The sequence below is a fragment of the Equus quagga genome, chromosome 8 (assembly GCF_021613505.1).
Source record: "Equus quagga isolate Etosha38 chromosome 8, UCLA_HA_Equagga_1.0, whole genome shotgun sequence".
NCBI classification, from domain to species: domain Eukaryota; kingdom Metazoa; phylum Chordata; class Mammalia; order Perissodactyla; family Equidae; genus Equus; species Equus quagga.
The window spans coordinates 129,619,685-129,629,007 of NC_060274.1; the positions used below are offsets into that span (position 1 = coordinate 129,619,685).

At 50.2% G+C, this 9,323-nt stretch overlaps 1 long non-coding RNA gene across 1 annotated transcript; it reads right to left on the reverse strand.

The window, feature by feature from the left end:
- Nucleotides 1-1,224: 1,224 nt before the first annotated feature.
- Nucleotides 1,225-8,597, reverse strand: LOC124243953 (uncharacterized). Its single transcript, XR_006889818.1, has 3 exons — nt 8,386-8,597; nt 4,433-4,574; nt 1,225-1,353 (listed from the first exon to the last, which is right to left on the reverse strand). It is a non-coding gene; the product is annotated as an uncharacterized LOC124243953 (long non-coding RNA).
- Nucleotides 8,598-9,323: the final 726 nt, after the last annotated feature.

The window sequence follows — 9,323 nt, forward strand, 5'->3', positions numbered from 1 at the left end:
CCTGCCTCCCGCCCTAGATTCCTAGAGAATCTTCTTCCTCGCCCTAGATTCCTAGAGAATCTTCTTCCTCATACCAGGTTCTGTCTACTTAAGCTGTCGAGGAGGGTGTCAGTTCCTTTTAACCAAAGGTCAGATGAAGGAAATGGACCCAAAGTCAGAAGGGAGGAAATTGACCGTGTGGGGTGAAGGGAGCCAGCGACGGCGTTCTGAGCACAGGTGGAGTGGCCACAGGGCTGGGGTTACCCAGACATCCCTGTGGGGGAAGCTCAGGGGATGAGATGGTGGAAAACCCAGACACTCGGGAGAGGGACTGCGGTTTTTTCTGCAAAGCGAGCACGGAGGCCACGAAAGCGCCCCTCGCACAACTCCAGCTACAGAAGCCCAATCACAGGGCCGCACGCTGCCCTCTGGAACCATCCGCCACCACGTGTGCCGGCCCTCACTTCCATGGCTGCTCCCAGCCAGCGACCGAGCACAGTGGGGACACTGGGGCAGCAGGGGGCCGGGAGGGTCAAAGTGGGTGAAGGGGTCTAAAGAGACAAACTTACAGTTCCTGGGGATGCTCTGTGCAGCCTGGCGACTGTAGTTAATACCATATTGTACATTTGAAAGTTGCTAAGAGACTAGATCTTAAAAGTCCTCATCATGAGAAAAATAAAATTCATACCTGTGTGGGGTGATGGATGTTAACCAGACTTACTGTGGTGATCATTTCACTATATATATATATAAAAATCATTATGTTGTACACCTAAAACTAATACATTACATGTCAATTATATCTCAATTTTTAAAATTAAAAATAATAATAAAAATAGAACAGCAAGCATCAACCACTGGAGGCGGACCGCTCAGGTGGCCGTGAGGCTCTGATGTTGTACTGACGAAAAAGCAGAGAAGAGCCTAAAATATTGACTGTTGGGCCCCTTCCAGAAGTTTGCCCAGCCCTGCTACAAACAATCTGCCACTCAGCTACCGGATTCCGCGAGGCCGCCTCTCCTCACAGGCCCTCTCAATTCACCTCCGCCCTGAGTGCATCGCGAGCGACTGGATGTGGGAGTTTTGTCCAATCAACAACGTGTCTGAGTCACGCCAGCCACCACGTGCCGTCTGTCTGATCACTGAGGATGCTTTGCAAGGGTCAATGCCACTGATCTTCATAAAAATAGCTCAGTTCTGGTTATCTTGGCAATCCTACATGACACACGTCCTAAACAACGTCAGTCTAGAACACTTTCGTGTAGACACCCGGAGTATAGTGCGTGTTAGATAACTCAGCATCACCGACCACAGACCTTCATTTCCATGCGTGGCTACCAAAAAGTCTTCGTCGAGAAGAATATGTAGTTTTCCCTAAAGACCAAGGAAAGGGGGATGTTTCAGTCAATTATGGCGCACTCATATGATGGTATACTATGCGTCATTGTGAATTATGTTGAGGACAGGCTGTTATTGACATGGGAAATGCCCATAAATCTTGAGTGAAAAAGGTTAGAAAAAAATCGTATCTATGAACAAAAGAAAAAGAACACACAGACTCTGCGAGGTTATTTAGGCGTGAGAAGGGACTTCCTGACTATAGTCGATCCCTTAATGGCTCCAAGAATAGCTAATTCCACCCCAAATCCTCATTATAAAAGCCACACTGAGGGCCCATTGTTTGTGACACACCATGGATTACTACAACCGTTCCCTTTTAAATTGGTTCCATATTAACCTCAATCCAAGGTTCAGGAATTTGCGAGGTGTCACCCTCATCTCAAGTCAACGTTGTGCCAGGAGAAGTGGAGAAGGCAGCATATCTGGATGAGCTTTCTGAAGGACAAGGACCAACATGGCTCCTGAGGTTTCCTCTGCTCCCCGTTTAACAAGCCACCTGCCTTGTTGACTGGCCATGGCTCTGTCCATATGCCGGTGGCTCTTAAACTCCATCATGCATAAGAATCAGGTGAGAAGATGACAAAACTCCCAGCTTTCACAGCCCCACCTGCCGGAGGCTGTGATTCTGCAGGGCTGGGACGGGGTCAGGTAGGGCTCTGCCTGTTGACCGAGCACCTTGAGGGACTCAGAATCTAGTGGCCTAGTGCACACACCAGGACGGGACAGGGTGCCCCCAGCCTGCAGTCTGCATGCTGCTTGGTCTGCGCACGGTTCTGCCCTTGGAGTCTGTCTTCAGGAGGAACCACAGCCTGGCCTTGGGTATCCATCATGAGACTGGGGTCAGACGCTCAGATGAGGCCTGGTCAAAGATGAACTGGCCTCATTTACTGCAAAGCATGGCATTCCTGAGATCTAACGACAGGCAAATCCCTGGGGCTAGCTCCAGAGCAGTGAATGTGACTCTTGACCAGCGCCTCTGAGTGAAGGACAGATACCATTGTTCCTGGCTGGCCACTGGGCCTGCTTCTCTCTTGACCAGCAGAGACTCAAATGGCATCAAGAATTGTTGCTCCCTGTGGTTGGCAGAACAGTGGCCCTTGAGTCATCCACACCCTGACCACTGAACCTGTGAATATCTTAGGTTACATGGTAGAAGGGAATTAATGGTGCAGATGGAATTAAGTTTGCCAATCAGACAACCTTAAGTAGGGCGAATTGAAAGGGTCCTTAAAAGTGGGAGAAGAGGGATGCAGAAGAGGAGACAGAGAAAGTGCGATGATAGAAGCAGGGCCAGGAGATGCCTCGCTGGCTTTGAAGATGGAAGGACGGGGCCACGAGCCAAGGAATGTGGGTGGAAAAGGCCAGGACACGGATTCTCCACCAGGTCCTTGGAAGGACCCCACCCAGCCAACACCTTGACTAACCCACGAGGCCTGCGCTGGACTCTGAACTAAGGAACGTCAAGATAATTAACTCGTGTTGTTTGAAGGCATTAAATTTGTAGTATTTCATTAAGACAGCAAAAGACAACTCATGCAGCCCCTCGCTCTCTTCAGGACGTGTTCCTGAGACAGAGAGGAATGTGGGCGAGGACAGTAGGCTGCCCTCCTGGCTCACTCTGTCTGGTGTCCCACATTCGATTGCTTCGTGTTCATTCCCATCCTTGGCGGTCTCAGTGATTTAGCGCAACATTTGCCTCAAAGCACTTTTTTGCTGAAGACCAATTTGTTTCTCGCCAGTTCTCTATTAACTCAGTACGATAACACCACTAACACCATCGATGGCAGAAATCTGTAATGCCCTCGCGCGCTTCCGCAGAGCAGACACCAGGCCTGGGTGGAGGAGCTGGAGCAGAGGCGGCATCTTTAAACGTTGATCACGGCCTGAGTGCAGCTCAGTCCTGAGGTCACCCGTCCCACAGGTGAGTAAACAGCTCAGCAGGATCAGCCGACTGCGGGCCACAAGTGGCACATCCTGGATGAGAACCCAGGCCCTGCCCACAGCACTGAGGCTTTGTCAGGCCTTATCTATCTTCCAAGGCCCTGGGGCCTTTAATCAATTAACATTTCGGTTCCAATGTTTAAAAATTGCTTTTAAAGGACTTGAAAACACATTGTCTGCCAGATAATTTAGACATTTGCTCAGCAAATCTTACAGCATCAAAAGCGATAAAGTCAACTTCAGATCAATTGGTGTCTGAATTATCACGAATTCTGAAACTGGTCCAGTGGAAGGAGACCGGCCTGATGGAAATCACTCCAGGGGTGTAACCCAGCAGGCTTGTCTAGGAAAGAAGGCCTCGGCTTCTCTCTGACACAAGTGATTTCCTGCTAGAATCTTCTCGCCTGTCGACCAAACACTTCCCTACATTTCACGGTAGTGGGAAATGGGGAACAAAAGCTTTCCTCAAGTAGCTCGTGACTTTACACCAGACAGATGCAAAGTCACTGGCTTCTGATGCTGAGGCTGCCTCAGGAAGGACTGCTCACATTCAGGGGCCGAATCCTCGGGAATATTTGTGCGCTTGCTACCACCAAGAAAACATGAGACGTCAGCAGGGACTCTGCTTGACAGGCGAGCAGGGCAGGTTTCTGGTCTGCAGATAGGGCCCCAAACCCAGTCTGTGAAACCACAGCCCCCTGGGGTCCCTGAGGTGCCAATTGAGGGATTGTGTGTCGAGATGGCTCCTGCAAAGATTGGGGTGGTGCTGGATCATGGATAATTAGAGGGCACGTCCGACCCAGTAATGAGGCCAGGAAGGGCCAGGTGATGGGCAGACTGGTTTCTGAGCCTCATGACCTCTGAGCCTGTCATTTAACCTGGAGTAATAGGCCTCTCCCTGCGCCAGGTGCTCAAGCTCTTACTCATCAGAGAAATGCTTCTGAAACCAAACACACCACCACTGCACACACACCAGAGTGCCCAAGTTGTCTCCTTGTCTAAATTAGATCATTAAAGAAAAACTTAAATATGCACAAACACAGCCGCCATCCAAAGCACGGAAATGGTAATCACGGAAGACGAGTGGTCGCCTGCACAGCCTTTTACCCACCAAATCCTTCGCAGCGCGCACCTCACTTGACTTTCACAATGACTCCACCAGGTGGCTGTGGAGCGGGCGTCTTCAGCTCCCTCTGAGAGCCCTGGCTGGCTCTGAACCCGGGCTCAAGCCCGAAATGTCCCCAGCAATTTAGCTGTAAGGAGAAAACACTGGAATGAAAGGCAGGAAACGTCAGTTCTGTCCCTTCACCTCCAGACTTCACTTCTTCCCATCGTAAAATATACGTCTGATCTCGAGTTATGTCTGTCTACCGCAGACATGGTGGTGGAACATTGGTTCTCCAACTTTATTGCCTGTTTGTTTAAAATACAACATTCTAGACCCTACACCCCGAGGTTCTGACGACTGTCTCTGAGACGGAAACCAGAAACCTGCATTTTCAGCGAGACTCCCAGGTACTTCTGATGCGCATCGGGTGGTCACTGTCCACCAGGACACTTTGGAGAACAAAAGTGATGTGATCAGGGGCCAGCCCCGTGGCTGAGTGGTTAAGTTCACGTGCTCTGCTTTGGCGGCCCAGAGTTTCGCTGGTTCGAATCCTGGGCACGGACATCGCACCATTCATCAGGCCGTGCTGAGACGGCGTCCCACATGCCACAACTAGAAGGAGCCACAACTAAAAATACACAACTATGTACCAGGGGGCTTTGGGAGAAAAAGGAAAAATAAAATCTTTAAAAAAAAAAAAGCGATGTGATTAATAACTAGGCTGGGACAACAGCTTACACCGGGACTGACGTACACAAGCTGAGACGGCAGGTCGTGGGCGGCAGACCACTCAGTGGAAACATTCTTCGGGGTGTCACTGGAGGAGTGGCGCTGCCTGACCCATCGGGATTCTGACTCATGCCTGTCATAAGCATCAGAAGAGGGTTTGTGGTCGTCTATGGACTAAAATGTAAAGACCAGACATCAGAGTACTGCCCTTTTTTCCACGCATGGGAATTATTTTCCAGCACATGAGTTGGCTCAGACACGCTAATTCTTTTAGGGCTCAAGGTCCATCACTGTCCTTTTTATTATCACCCTGTTTCCAAAAAGAATTTGAAGCATCAGCCAATTTTAGCCATCTTTTATCATTCTAAGACACCATTCTTCTAGTCTCTGTTTTCGGCAACAGTCTCTAATATCTATTTTGCCTGTCTTCCTCCTTAAGGAAAGACCTGATTTTTAGCTCTTTCTGTGGCCACCTAGAATAAAGATTTCATCTCCCGGCCTCTCCTGCAGTGAACTGTGGCTATGTCTGAGTTCAGGACAATGAGACGAAAGTAGAAGCGGCCTGCAAACCTTCCAGGAGATGTTCTTAAACGCGTAATCTTCCTTGCTCTTTCTTCCTCCTGGCTGGAATATGAACCTAACAGCTGGCACTCTGGCAGCTCTCTTGGACCATGAAGTAATCTTGGCAGTGGAAGCCAAGCATAGTGGAACAGTGGGCTAGGATCAGGAAACTGAGTTTCCTGAACTGAGAGGCACTATTCTAGCTGTGACGTTATGTTTCCAGGCTTCTTGACTATGAGAGAGATCATCTTCTATCTTTTTCATGCTGCTGCTGTTAGCTGGAGTTCTTTGTTTGCATGCCTAGCTAATTCTAATGGATTTAGAATTTTGCCTTTTCCCTCCTTTCTCAGTCAATTTGGGGGAGAAGGACAGAAAATCAGGGGTGATGCTGGGGGAATAGGGAAATCTGGAGGTAGTTAGTGGAGGAGATCCACTGGTGGCAGTTCCTTAGAATTTCCTTGTATAGTTCCTTTTGATTCCATTCATCACTCATTCGTTAGGCATCTTTTATATAAGTAGGATAACTTGAGACAAAAGCACTTTACAACCACAAAGCTTTCTCAAATACATCTCATTCGTTTCGCTCAACGGCTTTGTGGGGTGGGCACAGCAGTTACTGTGAACCCACAAACGGGTAAGAAAACAAGAGCAGAGAGGAGTGACTGGTTCAGCACCACGCAGCTTCGGCATCATGCCGTCCACCTGGAGAACACGAGAGACCGCACTATTTGAAGGAGACAAACGATGTCCAGTGTCTGTTTCTGCCCCGCCTCCAGCGATGCGCGACTGTGGCCCGTCTGCTACAGGTGTGGCTTTCGTGGTCACACCCAGCCTTTTCCTCCCCTCCAGCTCCCCCGTCCCTGAGCACCAATTCCAGCTCCCACCTCGTCAGAGCCGCCTTGCTATTTACAGGCTCCCAGCGGCCCCCCACCTCTCACCCTAGTGGCCGCCACCCTACCTCACAGCTTAGCGACCCCCACCCCAGCATTTCACTCAATAGTGTTCCTCAAAAAATTAAAAATAGAACTACCATAGGATCGAGCATTTCCACTTATGGGTATACACACAGAAGAATGGAAAGCAGGGTCTAAGCAGACACTTGCACACCCATGTTCATGGCAGCACTATTCATAAACGCCAACAGGTGGAAACAACCCAAGTGTCCGTCATTGGATGAATGGATAGACAAAATGTGGTCCATACACACAGTGGAATAATATTCAGCCTTAAAAAGGAAGCAATCCTGACATAAGCTACAAAATAGATGAACCTTGAGAACATTATGCTAAGTGAAATGTCAGTCCCAAAAGGACAAGCACTGTATGGTTCCACTGACATGAGGCCCCTAGAGGAGTCATTCACGGAATGGGGGGCCTGGGGGCAGGGGAGGGGGAGGTGGAGTTAGTGTTTAATTCGGACGGAGTTTCAGTTTGGGAAGATGAAAAGTTCTGGAGACGGATGGTGGTGATGGTTGCACAACAGTGTGAATGTGCTAATGCCACAGAGCTGTGCACTTAAAAGTAGTTAAGTTAGCAAATTTTATATTATGTATATTTTACCACAATTTAAAAAACCAACCTTAAACTAATCTCTTCCTCCTCCAGACTTGCTCCTCGCCTATGTTGCTGACCTCACTGGATGGCACTACTGTGCCCCTGGTTGCTCAGGCCAGGGGTCCATGATCCCAGACCTGCCCCCTCACTCACCCCTATCCAGCTGGTCACCGGGGCCCCACATCGTGTCTAGCCACCCAGTAGGTGCTGTGCTGTCCCTTCCATCCTTGGTACAGCTTCTGTCACTCCTCATGCAGACTACACAGGAGCCCCAGCTGGTCCCCGGCCCCTGCCTGCCGCCCTCAGTCTATTTGCCATGCAGTCATCTCTGAGAACTTGCTAACTTTACCGTTTTCCCTCTTGCTTAAAATCCGCAGCCTGCTGGGTGCCCTGCAGCTCCACCTGTCGCTGCCCTCCTCTCCCAGAAGGCGCCTCCCGGTGCCCATCTCCAGATCCGCACCTACTCTGCCTTCTGCCCAGAATGCCATTCCTCTCCTGCGTCAACTCCTTAACTGCTAAAAGCATCACTGACCCAGAGTCCTGGGGGCTCCCAGTCACTCTCCCCAAGGGGTTAAGCCGACCCTGGCCCGCGCCCACGGCTTCCTCGCCCTGTCTCCATCCGCATCTGGTCATCACCCCTCTCTGCAGAGCGAGGCCTTGCAGGTAGGGGCTGAGCCTTGTATCTCCTGTTCCTACTGCCTGGGATGTACACAGGGGCCTCGGACACATGCTGGTTGAAGAAGTGAGAGGAGGGAAGGGGAAATGCCTGTGATCAAACAGCATCGTTGCTATTTTCCCACTTGGCAAGTTTCAGACAAGCTCGGCACACCTGAGGGCCATGCAGTGGGCCAGGTGCTTCTTCACAAATATGGATCTTTCTCACGTGACTTTAGTTTACTAGCTTTGGCAACCCAATGTGCTCTTAAAACTTAAAAGCCAATCTTGATAATGAGTATTAAGAAAGCACATTAATTTATAAAGCCAAAGGGAGTGACTTGAACAACAAGAATCTAACTTAAAAGCTCTCCGGGCAGTGCTGTTTTGAAAAACTTAAAAGGTAATGGTGTTATTGATCTATTCTTGTGTACTTAACAAGCATCGTCGCGCACTTACTGTATGCAGGGGCAGAGGAGAGCCAGGGCAGGCTCCTGACTTAGTGGGCTGGCGGTGCCTCCACAAAGGGAGACGGCTTCATCCTTCTGCAGCTGTCTGCTCTATGCCTCTGTCTCCCATGCATCCTTCCAGAATCGGGGCATACACCAGCAAGGATGACAAAGTTCTCGCTCTCCAAGAGTTTACATTCACGGAGGAAGTAAGACAATTAAAATGAGGTTAGTTAAATCATGTGCCACAATTGCAGGTGGTAATTACTGATGTGAAAGAAAAATAAAGCCAGGAAAGCGAGCAGAGAGAGGGGAAGAGAAGGGCTCTTGGGGGAAAGGACATTTGAGCTAGAGCTAAATGATGGGGAAAACACTTCTAGAGGCAGGAGGAAGAGGCTCCTGGGTGAGAGAGAAGCAACCACAAAGGCAGAGCCGACCTTCCCAAGTATGAGGAGCAGGGAGGAAGGCACGCCGGAGAGCGGCAGGCCCACCAGGGGGCTGGTCGCCAGGTGAGGGCTGAGGGTCTTATCTCGGGGTGGGGGGCGGGGGGCGGGAGGCCGGGGGCTTAGGGCAGGGCAGTGCCAGGATCTGGCTCATGCGTTGAAAGCTCACCCTGGCTGCTATGTGCAAAATTGAGGATCAAGAAGAGCTGGAGCAGGAGACCCTGAGGAGGCTGCCACAGCCCCGAGAGTCGACATTACTGTGGATCAGGGTGGGGAGAAGCGGCCCTATCTGGAGTATGTTTGAAGAAAGAGACAGCCTTGTCAGTTGGTTTGGACATGTGGGGAGAGGGGGATGGAAGAATCAAGGATGATCCCCAGGTGACAACAGGGCAAAGGGTGGTGCCATTTAGTCGGATATGAAAACCCAGGGAAGGCACAGATTTGGGGGAAAATCAAGGCTCTGTTTTGCACATGTAAAGTGCAAGAGGCATGCATACTGGATGTC